The following is a 15,994-nucleotide window of genomic DNA, read 5'->3' as shown; positions in this document are numbered from 1 at the left end:
TTCCTCTTTCTCCACATCCTCGCCAGCATCTGCTGTCACCTGAAGTTTTGATCTTAGCCATTCTGACTGGTGTGAGGTGGAATCTCATGGTGGTTTTGATTTGCATTTCCTGGATGATTTAGGATGTTGAACATTTTTTCAGGTGCTTCTCAGCCATTCGGTATTCCTCAGGTAAGAATTCTTTGTTTAGCTCTGAGCCCCATTTTTAAATGGGGTTATTTGATTTTCTGTGCACTGTGTATTTAAACACTAATTTCTTTCAAACCTAGAGAAAGAAATCAGTGTTTAAATACACAGTGCACAAAAACATCCTCCAACAGTATTTAATAATAAGAGTTCACCCTTCAGTACCCATGTACAGGTTCTGTTCTCTTGCATTCTGGCTACATTAAAAGCATAGCTCTCTGGATTTTAGCATATAAAACTGCAATACAACTAAAATTTTCATTTGGTCATCAGTGCTTGCAGCAAAATGTCTTGGCACCATTAGTCTGAAGAGTGGTCCACTGTTCTCAATTTTCATGTCACCAGGTATGACATCAATAGACATAAATTTGTTTGCATTATTGTCCTCCAAACTAAAGACAAAATAAAAAATAATTACTCTATGTTTGTAAATTGTCAAAGCTTTCAAAGCATTAGTCATAGCAATAACACCAAAATAATTGTAAAATGCTTACTTTTAATTTTGGAAGCTTTTTGTTTGCAGTTTAGTACTCAGGTTTTGTACTCCTTGGGGATTTAGGATGCTCTTCAGTTATCAGGGTGCATTGTGTTTAAGATACTTACGGTTTTCAAAATGTCATGGTGTGTGAAATGGAGTTGATTTAGTTTCCTTTTTCTTTCCAGGTGAGCTTGAAAATTGCACTAGGGGAAACTCACAAGAGGACAGGATGCTTGTGTGCTTGGTATTAGCTCTCTCTCCCTCCTCCCCACCTTGTATTCATGTCTAGCTAGTGCTTTTCATCTCTAACAGTACATGAATATGTAAGGGTAAGCATTGCTCATTGTGAACTCAGAACAAAGTTGAGTGCTGGAGACTTCAATACGTTTGGACCATAATGTGCTGCTTTCTTGATAATGGGCTCTCTTGGCATTGAAATGAAAGCAAACATATCATTAAGAAGAAGCTCCATAAAATGTGTCTGTCATATATCTTAAGCTTCATTAGCTTAGATTAGTGGCTCACTTGATATACATGACAATAGCTGAAGAGAAATCTTTATTTATTGACAATTAAATGTGGGGCTGACATGTCTAAACAGGCTTCACCCTGATTAGTTCTATGTTTTAAAGTATCTTTGTGTTATAAAACTTGTTAAGTACAGTGTCCTTTTACTGAGCTTGGCCTGGTGAATGATGTGATCCATCTTGAAAGGCATCAATATTGCAACCATTCCTGGCAGTCACTGGAGCATTGTGCTCACAGATTGGAGTTGATATCTTATTGTACAAATTCAGGGACCCAGAAAATGCTCAGTTATTGAGCCTCTGCCCTGCGAGGACAATGTTCTATTCATGGAATGTAGGTGGAGGGTCACAGGCCAAAATCTGAACGAAGTGGAAGATTCAAATCCATTTCATGGGTTTTCTTGGGACCTCCCTGAAATGCAGCTTTGGGAGCTCAAAGCTTTTCCCAGAGTGTCAGAACAGTGCAATGCAAAAGATGTATAAATGAATATAGTGCCTGTAATTAACAGCAAGCCTCCTCTCTACTCACAGTTGATAGGTCTTCTGTGATGTCCACATGGGACACCCTTCCAAGAACACTACAAATAGAAGAGCCCAGAAGGCAGAGGAGAGAAGAGAGAGGAACAGGATAGAAAGCCAATGTGGCATAAAATGTATCTGCATGCTAAACTCACTGCATGATTCCTGGTTTTCTTTTCCAGGAATTCAAAAGTTACAGTCTGTCAGAGATGATCTGTCCCCATCACAGGCACCCCATGTTTTCCTTAATAGCTTCCTTTTATGTGCTATATTCAAACACATATTTTTAAAAGACTTACTTAGAAGTAGGCATTAAAAAATCATATCATGATTGAGAGTTACAAAGAACTCCAAGCTCTACTCTCTACTATTAAACTGTCCATAGAATTTCCATACAAAGTAAGAAATCAGCCACCTTTAGGAACTCATTTGACAATAGAAGCCAGCTTCTACACAGCACTTATTATGTGGCATGAGAGTGTCTGTTCGCTGAAACACTGATATATTGTAGAGTTGTCGATCTTCCATTTATCCTGATGCTTCATCTTGCACTTCTGCCTGGCGTCTCCTAGTAGGTGGTTACGGTTCTTTCATGATAATCACCACCACCAAGTGATGGCAAAAGACACCCTGGTGATGAGTTCCTCGTGCCTTTACATATGTCACTGGAGGGTTTTTGAAAATAACTTATTTATGAGTACACTGTTGTTGTCTTCAGACACACCAGAAGAGAGCATCGGATCCCACTATAGATGCCTGTAAGCCACCATGTCGTTGCTAGGAATTGAACTCAGGTCCTCTAGGAAGAGCAGTCAGTGCTCTTAACCTCTAAGCCATCTCTCTAGCTGGTCAATGGAGTTTTTAAAGCAATGCCTAAAGTCTGACATTCCTACCTAGGCTAAAACACCCATCCTCACTCTACCAATTAAAGATATAATGGTGGAAATCAGGGAGAGACTTTTTCAGTGAAGCCATATTGTGAAGAAAGAACAGGTAAATAAATCCAACAAGTGCCCACAGTCTGGGTTGATGGTACTGACATGAGTTTTAACTTTAAATGGAAAGCAAGAGAGGATCAGTTTTGACCAAGGTATGCTCTTACCCATCAGTGTCTCAGGTCCTGCAATGTATTCACTGGTTTGTGGAGAATAATAAAAGAAGTTGCTCATCTGTTATTTACTTAGGAGCAGATCAGAACTCTCCCTCCTTCCCTCTCCCCCTCTTCCTCTTCCCCCTTTCTCTTTCTCTCTCCCCCCCCCTCTCTGTATGTGCACACCTGTGCGTACATGTGTGTGTGTGTGTGTGTGTCTGTCTGTGTGTCTGTGTGGTCTCTGTGTGTTTGAAAAGGGCACCTGTCTTTTGAGGTATTGCTTTTCCTGAAATTCAGGGTAACTCAAGTGGAGAATAGCGTTAAAGACAATTTCTTTCTTTATCTTCAGCTACAGTAAGCACACAATGCATAGGCATGGAGGCCAAGCATTCAGTCTGCTTTTAGTTGGTTTGTAGGTCCCAGTGAGGAGTCAGTGATTTAACAGCAGTCCTCAACCCCTTTGATAGTGGAGATATCCCATCTACCAGATCTTTACATTATGATTCATAAATGTAGCAAAATTATAGTTATGAGGTAGCAAATGAAATAATTTTATGGTTAGGGGCAGTTACCACAGCATGAGGAGCTGCATGAGGGTCACAGAATTAGGAAGGTTGAGAACTGTATGTCTAGGTTTTGGGTCAGATGCTTTTGATTGCCGAGAATTTACTATATGAATATAAATGTATTTTGATCTCCTTCCTCCCATTTCCTCCCCTGCTCTCTCTAACCACTATTTCTTCCAAAACCAAAAAACAAAAAAAACCTTGCTGCATCCACTTTGTGCTGCTGGTATGCACATGTGTGTGCAGTCAACTACTGACATATGGGAAACACTTTGAGGGCTACATCTCTGAAGAACACAAACGGCTCTTCCAGCAACCATCGGTTGGTTACTAATATCCTTTTAGCTAGGTGTGGGACTTAATGACCCTTTTCCTCCCTCACTCATGGCAAAGCTTTGTCTGACTCAATCTTGTGGATATTATTGTGTGTGCAGTCACAAATCTTAATTCCTGTGTGAAACTGGACTGTGGTATCTGAAGAACATTGTTTTGCTGCAGTCGCCCACTACCTTTGGTTCTTACACTCTTTCTACTCCCTCTTGTACAATGATTCTGAAGTCTTTGGAGGACGGGTATGGTATAGATGTCTTTTTTTAGAACTGAGCGCTACATAATCTCATAGTCTTTTCTTGTCTGAATTCTGACCAACTGTGTATATCTTTGTTAATTGCCATCTGCTACATAAAAGAGCGTTTCTGATGATGGTTGAGAGATGCAGTAGTCTATTGCTGTAAAGGAACTACTTAAGAGGCAGTTTATTAGTAGGTCAAATTATCAAAACAATAGTAACAGGATTTTCTAAGGTCTATGGCTAAACTATGCATTCTTGGCCCCATTAGTGGTGTGAGGCATTAGTTCCTCTTTTTATGAATGGATTCCATTTTTTTATGGAATATGCTTCAATCAAATCAGAAGGTGGTTAGTTATTCCTGTAGCATTTGTACCACTGCTGCACAAGTTAGCATATCTTATCAGGCCATTCACTATTAGAGTTTTCAAGGCTCACAGCTTGGTAAGACTGCTGATTACACTGATGGCTCCTTCGTAGTATGGAATGTCCACTTATATTTACAATGAGAAAAGTATGGTTAGAATTTCTTAATCAAGACAGATGTGCATTGCCCTCATAGACTTCCTGTAGGTTCATTTCTATCCTTACACACTATAACATTTTCTTCTTTGTGATTTTGTAACCATTTACAAGTGTTATATCATATTTTATGGAGAAATAGTAGACTTGATGGGCTTATTCCATGCTTATCAATTAAAAAAGGACAACCAGGAGCAGTTAGATTATCATATATGCCTGTAGTGACAGAAAGGAACAATTCAGAAATAATTGATGAGAGCATGATTTCTCATTGACCTCTGGTGTTAAAGACAACATAGAACTACATGAAAAAGCTAATGGGATAAAATTTGATGTCAGGATCAGGGATTGGAGATCATTTACTAACCATGATAGGTATTGAACCACAAAATGAAAAGTAAAACATCTGTCGTTTTAAGAGAACGCACATTCTTCTTTATAGAAGGCGCAGGCAGACAGGCCAGTTTGATTTTCCCAAAGCCACAGCAAAGAGAAGCTTCTGGAAACATCGTTTTAGATATGGAAAGCGGCCATGTCTGTCCTTGCCTCACGCACAGCATCAGCTGACTGAATCACTGTCAGGACAGTCTCTCCTATGCCACCCAGGAGTTCCTAGAGCACTAATTCTTTCCTGAGAACACTTTGATTAATTTATTTGGCTCTCCTTTGTTCACAAAGGAGTTTCTCCTTAAAAATTGCACCCTCAAATCATCATTTACAATGATGGTAAACACAGGCACACATTATGTTTGAGATTTGATGAGTAAAACGTCATGAAGTGAGAGTAGCTAGCAGTGTTTTTCCATGGGAAAGAGCCCTCTGTATCGATCTATTATCTCCCAGCTTGAAATGTGCCACTGTTGTACTTCCTCTTGATTATAAACCCTTTATCACATCCCCTACTTGATTCAACTTGAGTGCTTCTGACATTTGTGAAGTGCCTCACACATTCTGCAGAGCAGCAGGAGAAACCTTGCTAATGAAGAAATAACAAGCTGAGGATTTGAATAAATATTTAGCTGATTAAAAGGAGGGACAGAGTTAATTTTTCTTAGTGCTAGCAACGGAGGAAACTCACCCACATCACTTGCTTGTGTTGGCTAAAATCAGGTTCTCGCTGAGTTTTTACCACACCACAGGGTACTTTCATTTCCTGATTCTATTATAGACTAAGTGGCCACCTGATCCTGCCAATGAACTTGTTCTATTGTGTTTTTCTATTTTTAATCTTGAAAGAGTAAACACATTTCTCATCAGATGTATTGCAGACTGCTATGCAGTGGAGAGATTGATGACGGTGCTGTTGCATTATTACACACCCATTCATTTATAAGTAAGTGTCCATTCTGAAGGCAGCTATAAATGATAGCAGCATTTCCAGCACCTTGCAAATCTGTTTTGTAAGAAAATGTAGGTTTTTAGACATATTTGCTACAGCATCATGACAACAGCTTAGATTTGACACTGTTTAGGCTACATGTTTAGTCTTAATATGTGGTCAAATTCTGATATTAGAATCACAGTGATTGTTTTATGTATCCCACGATGGGTGCTATGAGCAAGATCATCACTCTTTAAGGATTGATTGATTAATTAGGAGAGTCCTGGGAGCCTGGTCTTCTTGTTGAAGATTCAGAAGTTCAGTAGCAGCTCACAAGCTTTCTGGGTTCTGCTCCTGGGATATTGCTCTCTATGTAATCTCCTTTTTAGATCTTATGATTCACTGTGTTGCATTGAGAATCATTTAAGCTATTTTAGAAGGAATAGTCCATATGACTAAGATCTCGGCCTTAGGAGTACTTATGGGAAGAAGTGAAAGTATTCATGTATGTGTGTCCTGAGTGAGCCATTACGTTCCATATTGGTGATACCTCAGGATTGGAAACTTAGAAGCCAAGTCATGTAAGAACTCTGATGCTGAATGCTCTCTTGTATCTTCTTGATGCTCCAGTTAAATAGAAATATCCTAAGCCTGAAAGATAGATGCTTGTTTCTTAAGGAAGTCTTCATAAATGTTTTGAGAACAGTTGCTGAAAAGTCCTTTATATTGAAATGAATTGTGCCTCCTCTCACTCTTATTCAAACTCTGCTTCTGTCTTGGGGTGGGGGGTTGGGTGGGGCAGGCACACCAGGCACACTCCCTTTACCAATGCTTCATGCTAGATTCTCCACCTTCACTGGTCGATTCAGCCTAGCTTTCTCACTATGTATTCTTACATTAGAATCACTGAGATAGAGTGAAATGCAGGAAGTCTTTTTTCCTAGAGAACTGGAGTCAATGGATTGGTATTAGCATCTAAAAACCTACTCCAGGAAGTAAATGCACTGTTACCATCGGTTCCAAAACCAAGAAGATGAGGTCAGAGAGACTGAGCTCTTTGCCCAGTCATTGGCAGTGCTGGAACTGGAGCTTCAGAGCTTGATCAGTGGGTTACTTGGTACTGGTATGGGGGAGAACATTTGAAAACTACAAAGACTAAAATATCATATATAGTAGAATAAAATCTTTGGATTTAATCTTCCACAGATATCTATGAATAATAGTGACACAAGAATAGGTTTTTGCTGGCTGAATGCTTATTTGTGTCTATTTTAAGGCTTACAAAAGCATCATTTACAAGTATTATAGAACTAAAATTTTGAAGCAATCTTGCTTGCCATAAAAAGGAGCTCCAGGTTTTTAACAGGTTTTTTGTTTTGTTTTTGGTTTGGTTGTTTGGTTTTTTGGAAAATAGCATGTTTCAACTTAATCACATTTTTAAAACTATAGAATGATCATAACTTTCTATATGGTAATAACCAGCTTATATTCAAGGACAAAATATATATACCATGACAACAGTTTGGCAATTCAAATAACTTCCATTCCTCCCTCCGTTCTTTCCCTCCCTCCCTCCCTCCCTCCCTCCCTTCCTTCCTTCCTTCCTTCCTTCCTTCCTTCCTATTTCTTGATGAAACTATCTTAAGAATTACTTTGAAAAGTGTCCTGCGAAGGTTTTCTTTGGACATCAGAACGCAGCTGTTAACCTTGTTCATCTGTTTACATGTTTAGCTCCTTCCTTTACTTCAGGCCCTCTAAAAAGGTTAATTTCTCAGCAATGTTGGAATAAGCCAGAATTTAATTTTTAAAACTAAGTTATGTAAAAGTTATTATTATTTTTTAAAGTCATTTTCCAAGCCTACAAGTGGACAGTCCTGGGGACCAGAGAGCCACTAATAAGAATTTTTTCAGAGCAAGACTACTGAGGTCAGCCTATAATGTATCATGGGAAAAAATTTCCAAACATGTCACTGACCAAAATCTGCTATTATTGGGTTTCCAACACAAGACTGAAATATGGTGTTAAATGAAAAACAGAGGTGTGGTATTGAAACATTCAGAAGGTGACCGGTGCAGCGTGGTAGAGACTGGCTATTGGTAGTGAGAGTCTGGGAAGAGGTAAAGCTCATACTTGTAGGCCTGGTGGTGCAGCATTGATGCCAGAGGCACAGTGTTTAGCAGGTTACACTAAGTTTGAGAGTGGAATGAGGAAGGAAGAGAGGAAAGACAAGTTTTTTATATACCTACCATGTGCTCAACATTTAATCTCCTTTAGCAAAATGGATAGTGGCTTAAGAAGAAATCATGACGTGCAGCATAAGAAAGAATTTTTCCTTTCAAGCAGCTGACAGAAGCTCAAGTCTTTTCAGTCACTCCCAGTTCTCTGGTATCCCAGTTTGTTCTGATGGCTTTCTAGCCTTTTGCAGGCTTAGTGACTGACTCAAAGTCAGGATGTGGAGTTTTGGGTGATAGTGGACTCTTCAAATGACACATGCTTTCTTGTGAAACATAAATTTAGAGTTGCGTTCCTAAAATGAATTATGTGATTCAAAATATAGTCAGTTTTGACAATCAATTAGTGTGTAAATAGCCTCGCAATGTTTCAGAGAAGTGACATTTCAATATTGACACATGAGATATCTAGTACTAAAGAAATAAATCTGGTTTAATATGACAAACACTACTTCCCTCCCCAACTAAACATGAGAATATTTCAGTATTCTCATTTAATAGAACACTGAGTTCAGGCCATGTACATGAGGACAAACATCATTTTAGAAAGTTTCATTCTTTCTATAAAAGTTGAATTTTGAAAGGAAGAGCTAAAGGCTTTTATAATTACACAATTCATATGTACAATTAACCTCTCAGGTCCTACATTTGTTCTATTAAGCATCCAATCAAAACTACAGATTCTTATTGGTGAGTGTCAGCAATGTCTTTCTCCATTTTGTCTCTAGTTCTCCAACAGACCAGAATTAATGGCAGTATATATCCGTTACATTTGCATAGTTGATCAATTTTGTGTGTAAGTGATCTAATAAAATGCCTCAGAAGATGGAAGGCCATGTTTAGGTTTAATGCTGTGAAATGGATTTGGGATTGTTGATGAATTCCAGTCTTAGGTTCATTCACTGGCAAATGTTAACTGAACTACAAAAGCATAATTCAGCTACAGCTACAGTCTGTGAGCCATGAGAATTATCAGATCAAAAATGCAAGTACCCTCATTACTGAATCAACACTGTGTGTCAACAGAGCTTTCAGAATCAAGTATGTTAAGTATAAATATCATCTTAGGAAAAATTACTGATTTGTTGCAATAGTGGTATTTTTTTTTTCTTCCTTTCTTCTTTTTACAAGACAGGGTTTCTCTGTGTAGCCCCGGCTGTCCTGGATCTCGCTCTGTAGACCAAGCTGGCCTTGAAATCATAAATCTGCCTGCCTCTGCTTCCCAAGTGCTGGGATTAAAGGTGTGCGCCACACTGCCCAACTGGTAATTTTCTACTTGTTGCAAGTGGAGAAAAGTTTTGGCTTTTGTTCTTTATTTGTAATCTTTTCTGGTGAAATCCATATCGTACTGGCATTTCTCTGGACTCATAGAGAGGCAATGATTCTGAATTGCAAGAAAGGAGGCAGTTCTTAAGATAGACATGCTTATCGATGAGCAAAGGGGACTTCATTAGGCTTAATGGAAACATCCCCTGAGAGTACCCAGCTTCCCTTCTTCCAGAAGCGTGCTCACAAAAGGACCTCTGGCTTCATAACTTTTTTGTGGGAGGGGGATTTGTTTACAAGATTGACTTGGTAAGTAGCTTTCACTCATACACTAGGTTTGTCTTTGTAAATTGCTGATCTTTCATCTGGCATCTCTCTTTTTTTTCATTTTGCAGTCCTGAGAACTGAACCTAAGACCTTGTAGGGAAGAATCCTACCACTGAGTTACAACCATAACCTTGACTTTTTCTTGTGTTAGTTTAATTATCCCTTGAGATTGTTTGATCATGAGTATTGTTAATAAATTGACTTTTAAGTCTTGAAGTCATAAGGCCAGAACCTGGGATCTGTGTCCTACTACGCACAGATTAAAGTATCTGATGAGAAGCTAAATGCTCTTTTTTTTTCCTGAATTTTATGAACTTTGTCAGAACCATTTGACTTGTTTGTAATTTGATACAGATTTATTATGTTTATTGTATCTGGAGAATTTCTGATGTTGTGTTTGTGGCTCTGTGGATCCTTTTCTAAATCTGTTGGAATGTTCCATTCTACCCTCACACATGATGTGGCTAGGTTAATGAAACATCCGCACATGTGAGGAAAACAGAAGCCTTATGCACACTTAAATGATCAGCTGGTTACTAAGCAACATTGTAATTTGTATGGGAGCCACATGGGAACTTGGGAGATCATCTTGGAAGCCCTAGCCTCTTGGCATAGTCCTGTCTAAAAGCAGCTACAGGGACAGAATCACCTTTATCCTGTGTAACAGGTCATATCTGAAGATCCCAGCTGTGAGAAATCAGTTCAGGGAACTGTGATTGCCAATAAATCATGAATTCAAACAGTTCCTATGCTTTGATATGTAGCTGTAGCGTAACAGTACTAACTAAACACATCTTTTGCTATAGCAATAGATCCTTTGACAAATATATTGTTCTTGAATATTCATAGAAAAGACATCCCATTTCTGGGCATAGCGTAGTGGGTAGTACTTATCCAAAGTCTCCTGGGCCCATTTGTTTCTTTGTAAAATCTGAATAGTATTCCACTGCCACCTGGTGGCAAGACTAAATGTCCTAGATGTTTCATGAACTCAGATATGCTTAGTAACATTTGTGAAAAATGTTGAAATATAAATATAAAATACCCCAGGAACCAGCATTAGCAAGGAAAATATTGAGAGGTAGTGGTGGAGGAAAGTTAGCCAAATATACACACAGCAAAAGGAATTTCTTACTTCTGTCTGTTGCTCTTACCAGCTCTGCATCACTCTTTAAGGAGCTGTGGGTACTGGGGAAATGCTGGGCTGTGGGCAGCAGCGTTGTCTCAATCTTTCTTTCTTTCTACTACATCTAGAAAGATAGGATAATCAGAAGTGAAAATACATGTTCCACTATCTTTCTTTTATGATGTGATTTTGAAATTACAACAGGTTCACAAGGCTGACTAAGCCTTTTTGATGTGGGCAGTGACTGCTGGGGGATAGGGAGGAAATTGAGAAGCAGTAGAAGATGAAAATGTTCAGGGCTGAGAATGTTTGGCTTTGCAATCATCAGCAGACCCAAACCATCAGGAACAGAATTCAAGCCAGTTGCTACAGAATGACTCAGCAAACTTGGCTGCTTGAGCCAGGCTTCCCAGTGTTCTATCTGAGCTGGACACTCTGCTCACAGGTCGGGAGAAGGGTTGGAGCTAGACCTTACCCTGCAGTTTTACCCTGCAGGAATATCCTTTCTTCTTCAAAACAGATTATGGAGGTAAGGAACTCTACCAAATAAGGACCAAAAATTCAATTTATTTCCAGAAATAATTTTCCATCAAGGAAAAAATCAACAATTTTCTTTTCATTGTATATTGACTACAAAGACACATCAGCACACTTACTGTAAGTAATGGGTATGTATACCATAGGGGGAAAACTTTCTTCTAAGCAAAGTGATTTTTCTCTGAACTTACATTATTGAAAGAAACATGGCACTTATTTGATCTTCTCAAGTTGAAATAAATTTCTCTTAGCATAATATGTATTATAATAATAGTATCTAGTTAAGATTTCATTATGACATTTCAGCTCAATGTAGACCACAGTCCCTGCCATGTTTTTATAAAACATTACTCAGTATGAGATACTCACATTAACTATAATTGCCGAGATGACTGATGTGTAACTGCAGACACTTTCTGTCATTATTAAACTTCATTACAGAGTAAAGCATGTGGGTGGAATTGTGGCGTGATGCTTTTGTAATTTCCTCTTTCCCTTCCCCATGTGCTTTTCAGTTACATCAACTGAATCACTTCATCTTATAGATGCAAAGATGGAGAAAGAAGAACAAAAATGTGGCCATTAGGGGAAGCGGTGCGAATGTGCATAGTTAATGGAAACCATTTTGACATTCTGTATTTGATTCCATGCTGTACCTACTCAAACAATTTCAATAGCATATTAGAACAAAATGCTACATTGTGCTGTTCACTAAGAATGCCAGTAATAGACTTCAAAAAAATTACCTTTTCACTGGAAGTATTATCTGCTGAAAATGAAGAAATGTTTTGCATTATGAGAAGCTAACAGTGCCAAGAGGGAATGAGGGCTGGTGTGATGACTGAGTGGGGGTTGGGGGGGTGGAGGGGGGGGAGTGGGAGCTGACTCTTTACTCTCCAAAATGCTCGATTTCACTTAGTAAAAGGGCAACCATGATATGCCCTCTCAGTCACTGGCCTCTCACTTTATGGATTCTCACTTTCTACATATTGTGATGATATCATCATTAATCCAACCGCAGATTTATGCTAGTTAAGATGGGATTTATAACTCTGTTTCCCACAAGACCAAAATGCAAAGCTGAGTGACGAGTTGTGAGTGTGTTCATTTTGACTGAGAATGGAACTTCCTCTGTAAAATGAGAGAGTAAGAAATGTGCCACTTTGCCCCTTCTTAGAATTGGGAACAAAACACCCATGAAAGGAGTTACAGAGACAAAGTTTGGAGCTGAGAGAAAAGGATGGACCATCTAGAGACTGCCATATCCTGGGATCCATCCCATAATCAGCCTCCAAACTCTGACACCATTGCATACACCAGCAAGATTTTGCTGAAAGGACCCTGATTTAGCTGTCTCTTGTAAGGCTATGCCGGAGCCTGGCAAACACAGAAGTGGATGCTCACAGTCAGCTATTGGATGGATCACAGGGCCCCCAATGGAGGAGCAAAAGAAAGTACCCAAGGAGCTAAAGGGATCTGCAACGTCAAAAGATTGTGAACAGTTCATCATTCAGTCGATTGTTTTATGAAGTGTAGACCACGAAAGCAGACTGCCATGCACGGCTCCTTCACTTACAAAGGGTGGGATTTGGTTGGGCCATTTTGCAGTCAGAGTTTTGGCTTGAATTGTACTGTTCACAAGTATAAAATTTGTAAAGTGCCCTCCTTAGGAGCTTTGCAGAAGCTGGAGGCAGCAAATGGAGGCCTGGGCTTGGGGCCCCAGTTACAGAGTCAGCTTTGTGCTTGTTTCCCTGGGAATCCTGTGTTGCCAGACAGGTAGGTGGGTGGGTCGACAGAAATCGAGCCTTCCAGCCTTCCATGGGTGTATGTTCCTTTGCACAAACAAACAACAACGGTTCTTATTCTCACTGTTATTCAGCAAACACATACATCCATTTTTCTTGCCACATCTGTGTCATGGTTCACCTAATACTGACAATTTTACATTTCTCTGCTAAAGAACTGAAGTGTTAGCTAAAGTATAAAACGGCACTTGACTACTCTAGAATGATCTGCCATTGCATTTCAGGGGAATTTCTGTACAAAACCACTAGTATTTTTTTTTAAACCAAATGGTACTTTAAAATACGAACTGTTATTTAAGCCAATAAATCATGCTTGAAGTTCACACATATGTGCCAGGAACTATATACAATGAGGAAAAAAAAAACATTAAAAGGCCGATCACCTGATGTGTGGATAGAGAGACAATGGAGCCAGCTGCTGCTTGGTGCATAATAGTGAGAACAGTAGGTCAGAGCACAGCAATCAATACCAAAGAGAAATCAACACATTCAACATCATCCCATAGCGCTAAGCTGATTATCTACTTCAAGTGATTGAGGCATCGAGTTGAATGCGTGAAGCAGCCTTTATTTTCTCTTTCAGAATGGAGAGCTAGGTATTCGGGTTAACTGGTGTCTTATGCTGTGTATGGCTCCCTCTCCCAGCAAAAATTTCCAAGGAGAGGATGAATGCCTACATCATTTTGTTAATTTTAATCATGCTTATTTACATAAAAGAGTGACTTCTGAGGTTTTTCACTTGCACACACACACACACCTACACATGCCCTGAATATAGGTGCTCAGATAAACATATACAAATGCATATCAGTCATTTTATCCTAAGGCTTCTGGTGTCAGCATCAGTGAATGGCCTCATCTGTGTTAGACTTATAGTGGGGGAGGATAGTTAGGTGGATAGATAGATAGATAGATAGATTGTGTGTGTGTGTGTGTGTGTGTATGGATGGGTAGATGGATAGATAGCTAGATAGCTAGATCAATAGATACATACATAAATAGATAGATAGGTGACAGAGTGGTTCTACAGAGAAGGAGAGTAGACTTGTAGAGCTTCACAATAAGGAATTTTCTAGGATTCTGTGACAGAATTTAGAGATAACTTTCTTCGTGAAATCCACTGTTAGTTCACTCTTCTCATCCTTATGAAATCTGCAAAATCTAGCATCTGTCACATGGAGGCCTTAGCTATCTCTCCTCTTGAGGGTACATAAGCAGTCCACAAATATTAGATTTTTCTTCTCTACTTACCTACTGGTTATATAAATTATATAGATTTTCTTTTGAATGTGTGCTTTGTTTTCTGAGCATCCTCTTCTAGTATGGTCAGGAGCCTGAACATGCACACCATGGAGTAGGAAGACCCACTTTCTTAGTGGCCTGCAGGCCCATCACTTCAAGCATCTACCAGTATGAAGATTCTGGGATGTTCAGGGTGAATAAGGACACCTGCATGAAGACAGAGGTGGCAAACTTGGTCAGAAGCAACTTTAATCTTTGGGATTTTCTTAAGTAGTCCTTCATTTCAGATGCATAAGAGTTTAAGACTCACGATGTATGTGTTCCATTGAATAGTTTGTAAAAATAGAGAAAGCATCTTGGAATTTTCCAAAATAAACCGAAAACAGGTATTAGCTTTATTTTATGTTTAAACGATAGTGGACATTTTCGAATTGCAAGTATTTTCTTACGCAGTCTACTGAAGTAGCTATTTTATACCAATTAAGTCTTTACGCTTTCAATGTACTGACAATGTTTAGTCTTTATTCTCTATCCTTTTTCCTTATTTGTTTTTACAATTAAAAAATTATTTTTGACAGATTTTCATTATATAACCCTAGCTGATCTGAACTCATAGCATTCTGCTTCAGTTTCATGTTCCAAGGGCCTACAAGTGTGTGCCACCTTATATGAATCACATTTAATGATGAAGATGCATCCTCTGAGTATACATTATGCTATAGGCTGAACTGTGTTTGCCTTCCCACAGATGTATTCTTGGCACAGGGAGTACAAAGAGGCCTCTCCATGGCACATAGTTTCCATGAAAACAAAAATACAGTAATCTCTGGGACCCTGCATCTTAGTTCTTGTTGGTGGTATCACTAAGGTTAGATGGAACTCATGTGCTCCATATTGGGTACAGGTAGGAAACAAACCACACCATATTGGGAAGAATTGGATTTATCAACACACTTTGTGTGTTTGCATTTGTGAACATGTGTTATATGTAAATGAACAGGACGGTGTATGTGCATATTTATGAATGTATATATGGAGGCCAGAAGTCAGTCCTGGGTGCCTTTCTCACTGACTCTTTACCTTACTGTCTTAGTAATTAGGGGTTTTTGTTTGTTTTTGTTTTTGTTTTTTGTGCAGTGATGAAACACTATGACCAAAAGCAAGTTGGAAAGGAAAGAGTTCTTTTGGCTTATACTTCTATGTTGTTGGAACTCAAACAAGACAATAATCTGGAGGCCACCTTATATGCAGAGGTCATGGAGGGGTGCTGCGTACTGGCTTTCTCTTCATGGTTAGCTCATATAGAAAACATGAGGTAACCACAATAGGGAAAAATGCCTTCATAAGAATTGTTCCACTTTACTAAGTACCATGGAGACTGTGTGTAGCAGGTCACCAAGGGAGATGGCCTGAAGGACAGACACTGACACACTGGAAGCTTATCATTTTTCATCAGAAAGCCATTGGATTCAGGAACCCTTGAGGGATTTCTTTCTTTCTTTCTTTCTTTCTTTCTTTCTTTCTTTCTTTCTTTCTTTCTTTCTTTCTTTCTTTCTTTCTTTCTTTCTTTTTTTTTGAATTTGAATTTTTTTTTTTTTTAATATTTTTATTACATAATTTCCTCAATTACATTTCCAATACTATCCCAAAAGTCCCCCATAGCGCCCCCCACTTCCCTACCC

This window comes from Mus caroli, chromosome 4 (assembly GCF_900094665.2).
Source record: "Mus caroli chromosome 4, CAROLI_EIJ_v1.1, whole genome shotgun sequence".
Taxonomy (NCBI): Eukaryota; Metazoa; Chordata; class Mammalia; order Rodentia; family Muridae; genus Mus; species Mus caroli.
The sequence above is the reverse complement of the archived record's forward strand: the minus strand, read 5'-3'. Positions refer to the sequence as shown.